Source organism: Oncorhynchus nerka, linkage group LG3 (genome assembly GCF_034236695.1).
Source record: "Oncorhynchus nerka isolate Pitt River linkage group LG3, Oner_Uvic_2.0, whole genome shotgun sequence".
In the NCBI taxonomy this organism is placed as follows: domain Eukaryota; kingdom Metazoa; phylum Chordata; class Actinopteri; order Salmoniformes; family Salmonidae; genus Oncorhynchus; species Oncorhynchus nerka.
The window spans coordinates 52,565,277-52,575,864 of record NC_088398.1 but is presented as its reverse complement, the minus strand read 5'-3'; positions in this window follow the sequence as shown (position 1 = coordinate 52,575,864).

Here is a 10,588-nt window from a genome sequence, read left to right as displayed (position 1 = left end):
ACCACTTCACATCACAGGCTTTCCCATTGAAGACATCATCCAGAGAATCACAGCCCTTCCTAGGGCCCTATGAAATCCGTTAGATTTTTTTCAAAATTACATTATTTATTTTCCGAAATTACATTTTTTCCGTAAAAATTTGTCTGAATTCTGTGTTTTACGATTTATGCAAATTTTATCAGAAAGCGTGTTGTCACGACTTCCGCCGAGGTTGGCTCTCCTACCCGTTCGGGCGGTGCTCGGCGGTCGTCGTCACCGTCCTACTAGCCACTACCGATCCCTTTTCGTTTATCTGTTGGTTTTGTCTGATTGGTTGCACCTGTGTGTTGTTTAGTTAATTAGTGTCTGTATATATTGTAGGTTGTCCCACCCTTGTTTTGTGCGGGATTGTTTATGTTGTCATTATTTTCGTCTATCGGTGTTTTTGTGTTTCTTATTCTCCGGTTACTCTGTTATCCTGTGTTGGATAATTTCACCCTGTGTGTGTTTGGGTTCACCGTGTTTGTTTTTGTTCAACGGAGAATAAACTTTATATCGCTATCTGCTCTCTGCGCCTGATTCCACCCACCTTGATTAGACGTGACACGTGTCTAATAATATGAATATGAATGAATAAAACGTAGAGTCTTGTATTTGCTGAAACTCCTCTCACAGTCGACTGAGCTGAGTGGGAAGTGTATGTAGGACACTGCCACTTCTGCAACTCTTGGGAATCTCACACTCAGGCCCCTCCAGTAATCAGCAAGTTCCAAAGCAGGTGAGGGCTCCCTGGACCCATTTTTTTCTGATGATGGGCTTGCTACACACATCAGTTGTGTGTGTAGCCTTGTGAATGTAATTTATATGTTTACATGAATGATTAGAATATTCCACCCTGAAACCATATAATTGAATGAAATTGATTAGAATCATCAATTATTATTAATGATGTGTCTATTCTTAGTCAGTAAAATTATAATAAATGTGTGTAGTTTTAGTCAGTATTAGGGTAAATCAATATATGTACAATATGTCTCTTTAGTATCTTAAACACAGACTGTCTGAGCAAAATCCGGTGCCGACCTTGCTAGGGGCCTCTGAGAGATTTGAGGGAGGACAGGGAGTACTTCTCACGGTCCCTAATCTTTGTCATCTGGGTATTGATAAAGTATGTGCGTAGGATACCTACTGTTTGTGTGTATGTAGGTGCGTATGATATCTACTGTTTGTGTGGAAGTATGTGCGCCGCTATAAAATTGATGTCTTTGTATAGTGGACTTTAGAACGTTCTCGTGAATAAACTGTACTGACCTTTTGCATAAGCTGAGTCTTTGACAAATTATTATTAAACCCATGGTCTTACAAACCTTGGGGATTGGTCAAAGCTATTGATTGTTATTATCATTGGGATTGAAAATTCTCGTGACAAGCTTTCGATATACTTTTCCATGGCTGGAACCTGCCTAGGATCGAACACCCTAGCCAGCCTGTACACCTCCCTGGCTGGATGTGTGTCCCAGTGCTTTGACAACTTTGAAGGCCAAGTGGAATGCATCATGGAGACGGTCAAACACCTCTCTCCAATCCCCATCTTTCTCAATAGCTCATCTGTCTTGGCACCACACCCACATGTTTTTGCTGTTCCATTCACTAGGTAAGAGCCCAAATCCTCCATGACATTGTATGCAGACACTTCTGTGGGATGGTGGGTTCTTTCCAGGAGTGACAGAGCTGTCATCACCCATCTTCTCTTTCTGGCAGGCTTCTTGAGGAAGACAGATGTCATCCATGTCACAAGTGATCCAACTTAAGAGACGTATTTGTAATTCTGCCAGGTCTCACTCACCAGATTGATGACATGGCAGAGACAGGTTACATGTACACTGTTGGGCATCACTCCTTTCAGAACCTCCTTGTATGCCTTCAGGCAGTAGGAGGCATTATCTGTGACCACTGCTCAGGCATCATTCAGGTTCAGATCGTTGCTGTGGAGGGAGGCTAGTATAGCTTGGGAAAACGTGCAGTAGTTGCATCTGTCCATGAAAATGACATCCACCAGAAAGTATTGGTTTTCAACACCTGCAATGAAAGATAAGGAATAACTTGAATGATGTTTTAACCAAAATAAGTGTTATTTAAATTAAGTGTAAACACAATGTAGATACAGCTATAGTTAGTTAGATGGAGAGGCAGACAGCTGCTGACATTATACATCGCTATATTTCACCACGATAGCTTGTCGTTTGGAATATCACAATTTGCATGCGGACAATTCACATTGCAGGATGTAAATGAAGCCTATTGCAACGGTATATTATTAATTAATAGGCTGTTAAGTTAACTCACCAATGACGATGTTTAGAACGCTGCAATCCCTTGGATCTGTTGTCTCGTCAACAACCACCGCAAACTTCTTCCCACGGATCTTCTGTAGAACGGCAGTCATATGTTGGTCGAACACATCCGGCAGTTGAGTTTGACAGAGGCTGCACTCATTTTCGGGCAACACTCCTCCCTGTCTGCAATGCTTCACTAGAAACAGCTGTAGCTTTCTTATCTTTTCTAAGGGGATGTCAGACACCGTGCACACAGCCACAAGTCTTGAATCTGCTGATGTTTGCACTAGTAATGGTCGTTTCAAGAGGCCTGCTCTGGCTAAGACTGTGCTTTTCCTTGTTCTTCACATGGACTTTGACTTTAAGTTCTCATCACATGTATTTTTACAGGTCCAATCAATAGTATGTTGACAGAATTTGCAAAACAGCTTATCGCCTGACTCAATAGTACAATGGGTATTGCTCTGCTCTGAATTTAGGGGTTAGGGGCGATATTTTTTTTACGGCTTGCCCGTCTTCGACATGTTTCTCAAAGTGACAGCAAAGTTGTGAGGTGACGTAAGGGTCCCACGCACGACGACCCCCCCATCCCAATCGAAAACGGAATTATTTTCCTAGGCATAATCGTCTGTAATTTTATAATTATGAAATAATTTAGGTTACTACAACAATTAAGCCTACTTTTGATTTTTTTTAATCAATTTCAGCCAATTTATGGAAAATTCTGCAATATTCCACATTTTACAGTTGATTCCATTTTTATTACCAAATTCCGCAATTCTGTTCGTTTTCCACATCGCGGAAATCATAGGGCCCTAGAAGCCTTCCCCATGACAGGACACTTGATCTCCAACAGCTCCTTGGAGTTCAGCACTCTGTCAGGGCTTGCTGATAGCCATGGCTCTTCAACACTGACAAAAGTAACTCTGTGGTCCACAAAGTATCCACAGTCTTCCAGCCACTGGGAGGCCATCAGCTCATTATCTTCAAATACATTAAAATGGTACAGCCACAAATAAATATTCATTTCAGTCGAATTTTACCTGGGATGCTACTGGCTGTGATGTTACTGTTGGTTCAGCATTAACACACTTATAGAGCAGACTCCCCACAAGCAGATTCAGGTGTCTCAGGCTCCTATTCAATTCCTCCTATGAGTGGAATGTAGGAGTGGGACGCAGGGTACACTTTTCTGCATATTGGTCACTGGCCACTGGCGCAGCGGTCTAAGGCACTGCATCTCAGTGCAAGGGGAGTCACTACAGTCCCTGGTTCGATTCTAGGCTGTATCACATCCGGCCGTGATTGGGAGTCCCATAGAGCGGAGCACAATTGGCACAGCTTTGTCCGGGGTAGGCCGTCATTGTAAATAAGAATGTGTTCTTAATAACTGACTTGCCTAGTTGAAAAAAGGTTAAATAAAAAATAAAAATGTTAAGCCTGACTGTTTTATCATTCTGTGTCTAGATATGGCAGTATTGCGAACTTTCATCTATAAAAGGAACAAAGAAAATAGACTATAAACATCAATTACATGACCAAGTAATGCGAAGATTGATCATATCATCTAAGAACTCTATCATAAAGTTAGCCTATGGATTGTAGTACCTGTCACCACAACACATGTAGGCGGCTTGTAAACTTATGTTAAGTAATGTTAGACATAGAAATGCAAGTGACTTTGCTTACGAAAATCATCCCGCCAGCTCTACTTCTTCTAGGGTGGGGTTTATCGGCGGTTGGCATCCAACGTTATGGTGCATTACCGACACCTACTGTACTGGAGTGTGAGCCAGAGACAGGGAGAAACTAAATTCTACCTGCCAGCCCCGTTGCTCTTAAAAAATATATATATATATTTGAGACTATATCTAATGACTTTCTACTCAATATACTATTTTAACTCATTCCTGTATCACCCCCTTCTAGATCTCATCCTCCATCTTTCCCTCCAATGTCCACACTGTAGCAATACATGCTCCACTGTCTGTTTCCTGGCAATACTCACATTTTCCTGTTGGATGCTTTCCTATCACATGTAAAGTCTTATTCAACTGGCTGTGTCCCACTATTAATCTTGTAAATATAGCCTCTCTTCTGTCTCTTCCTGCCGTTCTCCCCTCCCCAACTTTCCTCTGTACTTGAAATACATTTTTATTTTATTTATTTATTTCACCTTTATTTAACCAGGTAAGCAAGTTGAGAACAAGTTCTCATTTACAATTGCGACCTGGCCAAGATAAAGCAAAGCAGTTCGACACATACAGCGACACAGAGTTACACATGGAGTAAAACAAACATACAGTCAATAATACAGTAAAAAAAAACAAGTCTATATACAATGTGAGCAAATTAGGTGAGAAGGGAGGTAAAGGCAAAAAAGGCCATGGTGGCAAAGTAAATACAATATAGCAAGTAAAACACTGGAATGGTAGTTTTGCAATGCCTGCCCTTAGTATCTCTATTCCACTGCTCTTGCCATTTCTCCACCATCACTTTTTGCTTCTGCCTTGCTCATTGAAACTACCATATCAACATCCCCACTACTTAGTGCTTGTTTAGCCAGTATATCAACTGCACTCCCACATAAGCTGGGACCCATGTAAATATTAGCTGTATATCCATTTGTTTACTCCTGCCATGATATAAAAGGACTGGAGACTCCTTAACACTGCACATGAATCAGAGCAAAGAACTACTCTTTCTGGCTTAACTTCCTCCACCCACAGCAAGGCCAACAGCATGGCCACCATCTCTGCCGTATATACAGCCAGATGATCTGACTTTCACCCCACATTCCTACACTACATATGCTGACCCAGTATGTCCTGTCCTTGGATCTGTTGAACCATCTGTGTATATGGCCACAACATCTTGATACACAGCATCAAGACTTCTCTTAAACAAATCAGATGGATCAACACCCTCCCTATCTTTCTGTAGTCTCTCCAATACTCCTAGATCTACTACTGGAGGTGGGAGTAGCCATGGTGGATTTACAGGAATAGCTACCGTTGGGCTAAACTCCCTTCCATACATTCTCATCACCTTCGCCTGGGTATTACCCACCCAAACCTAGTTCTGTCTTCGCTCATGTTCCCAGCATGCCTGTAAAATCCCTCAGCCGTCTCTACTGATCCGTTGTAGGATACAAGTACCCAAGTAGAGTGGTAAATTGATTGATGCTTGATTGGCTGCCTTCAAAAATACTAATCCATTTTCCTCCTCCTGGTGAAGCCATTTGTGTTTTCCCAAATGTGAACCATGTTTTGTTTTTGTTTATTTGTTCAGATGTGTTAGCCACCGCTCTGAGGTAATTCACTAACGTTGACGGAAGTTGTAAAACGGAAACAAACACAATCGCGTTCGAATGGAACTGTGTCAAGTGGGCGGGGCTACACAAGGTGATAGCTATGTTTCGCTAACCAGAAACAGAATCGGTATTGTTGAATTCGATGCTCATAATAGCAAGCTAGTTCGGATGGTTTGGTTAAAAATACATTTAAAAAATTAACGTTTGGTTAGCTAAAAATATAGCATGTATGTTTGTTTGGTTACCACGACAACTACTGTAGCGATCTGGTAAACGTGTTATTCTTCCAGCAAATGAACACATTTCTAGTGGCAAATGTGTTCAATTGTAGCCTTGGTATAAAAAGGATAATCAACTAGGGGCTCTATGTGTTTTCTGGAAAATAATGCAACTCTGTGGAAAATCAGATCAACTCCTCTAGCGCGGTGTGGAGCACACCTTCCACATAGTTATTTAAAGCATAGCCCCTCTTTGATTATTCCTTGCTTGTCAAATGGCAGCCTAGCCTCGATCAACCAGAATAAGACCCTCGATATTTATGGGAAAAGAACATCAAGCTCATCACCTTGCACTTTCACCACCCTGTGAAGTTCATCATAGTTTAATCTCTAGCCTAATAAACTGCACGATTTCCCGAAAAGTCGTAGTAGTGCGAGGATAACGTAGTCGCTTAAACTCCACGTTTATTTCAATATGATGGTTATTATATAAATATTTGCCCATTAAAGCGTTTCCACCTTCATTTATGCCATACTTGATGTTATCAATAACAAAACGATCACACCTTGTCTAGCAAAACTTGTTTTATCAACAAATGTGTTGTTTCCATCAGGCCTGTAATTACATTTTTTATCCAACATGTACTTTACTCGCATAAAAAGGTTGGATGGAAACCCTGTTAGAAACCAATATGATTATCTTCACAGACTGGCGGAGGTACAAGTTGATGAGCAATCACACTGTCAGCAGCATCTCTAGTTGCCAACTAGAGCCGACTGCTAGCTGGTTTCATGTCTCAGGCCCTCTGCCTGTGTGGTGAGAGGGCGGAGTTAGCAGTTTGAGAGTGAACAAACCACTGTTCATAATTCCACTCGAACGCGAAGAGGCAGGCGCGATTAGAACTCAGTCAGGTCAATCATATAAACGTTCTGAGCTTTGATCAATGCTGGGAGCAATATTCAGATATTGACCCGTAATTGATTGTCTTTATTGTGTACTACATATACACTATATATAGAAATGTATATGGACACCCCTTCAAATTGGTGGATTTGGCTATTTCAGCCACACCCTTTTGCTGATAGGTCTATAAAATCGAGAAAACCGCCATGCTATCTCCATAGACAAACATTGCCAGTAGAATGGCCTTACTGAAGTGCTCAGTGACTTTCAACGTAGCACCTTGATAGGATGCCACATTTCCAACAAGTCAGTTTGTCAAATTTCTTCCCTGCTAGAGCTGCATGTTCAACTGTAAGTGCTGTTATTGTGAAGTGGGAACATTTAGGAGAAACAACAGCTCAGCTGTGAAGTGGTAGGCCACACAAGCTTATAGAACAGGACTGCCTAGTGATGAAGCACACAGCACATAAAAGTTGTCTGTCTTCGGTTGCAACACTCACAACCAAGTTCCAAATGGCCTCTGGAAGCAACGTCAGTACAAGAACTGTTTGTCGGGAACTCCATGAAATGGGTTTCCATGGCCGAGCAGCTGCACACAAGCCTAAGATCACCATGCACAATGCCAAGTGTCGGCTGGAGTGGTGTAAAGCACCCCACTATTGGACTCTGGAGCAGTGGAAACGCATTCTCTGGAGTGATGAATCACGCTTCACCGTCTGTCAGTCCGACGGACGAATCTGGGTTTGGCAGATGCCAGGAGAACTCTACCTCCTGCAGTGCTTCTACACCTGCATTGCTTGCTGTTTGGGGTTTTAGGCTGGGTTTCTGTACAGCACTTTGAGATATCAGCTGATGTACGAAGGGCTATATAAATACATTTGATTTGATTTGAATGCATAGTGCCAACTGTAAAGTCTGGTGGAGGAGGAATAATGAACCAAATCTTGGCATTGCGCATGGTGATCTTAGGCTTGTGTGCAGCTGCTCTGCCATGGAAACCCATTTCATTAAGCTCCCGACGAACAGTTATTGTGCTGACGTTGCTTCCAGAGGAAACTTGGGAGTGAGTGTTGCAACTGAGGACAGACTGTTTTGACGCGTAATGCGCTTCAGCACTCTGCTGTCCCGTTGTTGATGTGTGGCTGAGCCGTTGTTGATCCTAGGAGATCCCACTTCACAATAACAGTGCTTACAGTTGACTGGGTCAGCTCTAGCAGGGCAGAAATTTGACGAACTGACTTGTTGGAATGGTGGCATCCTATGATGGTGCTACGTTGAAGATCACTGAGCTCTTCAGTAAGGCCATTCTACTGCCAATCTTTGTCTATGGAGATTGCATTGCTGTGTCTGATCTTATACACCTGTCAGCAACGGGTGTGGCTGAAATAGCCAAATCAACTAATTTGAAGGGGTGTCCACATACTTTCATATATATAGTGTTTTGGGGGTTTTTTCTTCACCAAATTATAAAAAATTACAGGTGTCCTCATATGTAGTTATGGCTACTCCCTGTATATAGGCATGTTATTTTTACTTTTATTGTTTGTTTTTCACTGTGTATTTATTCCTTGTGTCACTATTTCTATGTTTTCTTTTTCTTTTTTTATCTTAAACTCTGCATTGTTGGAAAAGGACCCGTAAATAAGCATTTCACTGTCAGTCTACACCTGTTGTTTACGGAGCATGTGACAAATAAAATGTGATTTAATACAAACAAGTTCAAACCACGCAACAGTCAGTAGCTGAAAGCAGTTTGAACCATTTTAAAGGTTAAATAACTAATTTCCTTTAGAGGCATTCATGGATAACTATAAACTGATATCACATAACAGTCACATAAGCAAAACTGCAATGACTGATGAAATAGTAGATGGGTTGACCAGAAAATAGGTTGTTCACAGTTCATGATCTCTTCAAAGTAAAGCAGGGATGGATTCTGTGCGCTCATAGCTACTGGCCCAAAACAGCAGAATAACCAGGTTCAGGTAGGTTATATTTGGCATACCTCAAGCAATACTCTGAATAAAGTAATTGTGGAGATAAGCAGTCATTTATTGATACATATTAGAGCACAGGGCACTAAGGACAGATATATTAATTATATTTTTTATCTTTACAATAAATGGGGACAAAAACGTCCACAAGTAACACAACTCAGGTATACTAAAGTTTTCACTTATAGCTAAATTACATGGCAATTGTTGTTCTCTGAAAGTGTCTGTTCACAAGAAACTAAGTAAAACATGCTATGGTGTGTGTAGTGAACGTGTCATGTCAATCGATTAAATAGGTAATAGATGGGCGCTGCCTTGTTTCGTAATCACAACGCTGTAGTGGAAACCAAGACTGTTCTCGGGGCGGGTCTGCCGGTTTTGACTATCAGAAGTTACTTTTCGTATGATAATTCGATCAAGTTTAGGAAAATGGTTACGGTTAGATAAAATGCAAAAACACACAACATACTGTATCTAGCTACAACCAGGTCTGCCCTGAGAACACTCTTGGTTTCCACTAATGCGATCACAACAGTTGATCGAACTGTTGTGGTCACTACTTGTCCTGTCTTGCTCAGGACTAGTCTGACTGCTTGAAATACATATCTCAAGATAGGGCGGCTACTCGACTTCACAGGAATTTACCTAATGTAATTTATTCATACAGGGATGTCCAAGGAGACCAACACACAGGTAATTTGTGTTATTTAGTGGAAATTCGATTATATGAGTGTTCACTTCACTCTTCCTTCATTTAGCTAACTACAATGGGCCTGCTAACGTTAACTGCTAGCTAACGTTAGCTCACTGACTCGCCGGGCACAGTAGCGGACACAGAGTCTGCAACTGTAGTTAGTATGTGACAGCTATTCAGATCAATGATTTTTATCTCCACGATAATGCTTTGCAGTGGTTAGTTGGGTTAATTTGTGTTTGTATTCTTGCACGGCTTGGCGGTGATAGCAAGGGAACGTTAGCTGTGTTACCAAATATTTGTTATAATTAACCCTATATGTGTTGTTACTGCGGCTTTGATGCAAGCTAACATTAGTCAGTTTGTAGTATTATACACCAACAGTATGGCTATGTAGTTTACACACATTCACCTAGTTGCCTCTTTAGCTGAATGTGAGGCCGTGGGCATTCAAGGCTGTTGATGCTGGTTAACTCAGCTGCCATCATCAGGCCTATGGTCACATGACGGGGTGGAAATTATTGCTGGTGAGGTTTTCATTTTCCTCTGGTCCATCCCTCACCGGTGGCATCTACTGCTGTCAAGAGCAACGTTTTATCTCCGTTTGAAGAAAAACAGCAAAAGTCAGTCCCATTTGTTTTTATCAAACAGTAGCATAAGTTTTGCCTTATTGACATTTTATAAACTTAGCTCCATCATTAAACGTTCCTTAGTACAGTGACAGTGTATTCTCTCTAATTCTCTCTCGCTTTCTAATTCTCCATCTTTCTTTCTTTCTCTCTCTCTGTAGTTGGTGGAAAACAAGATTGGCTACATTCTCTTTAAAAGGGACAGGATTTTCTTTCTTATTGTTATTTTTTCAGATATGTGTTTCACAGTGAAACCGTTTTCTTTACACCTCTGAGTTCCTCTTTGCTCTATTATAAAATACGCTGAGAGTGAGTCTTGTGTCTTCGTTGAGGGTAAGCCTGTAAAGCATGGTTTGCAACCGGCAGTAGCTCTGGGCTGTTCTGCAGTCATTGAGTTTCTTAGAATTATGACCTACCTAAGCTATGGGCTCAATTTTATCAAACCAGAATTGCTGGTTTCCATTGTCAAATAAAATCACACAATTTTGTGTACTTTTAAAAACCTGCCACCAAAAATATTA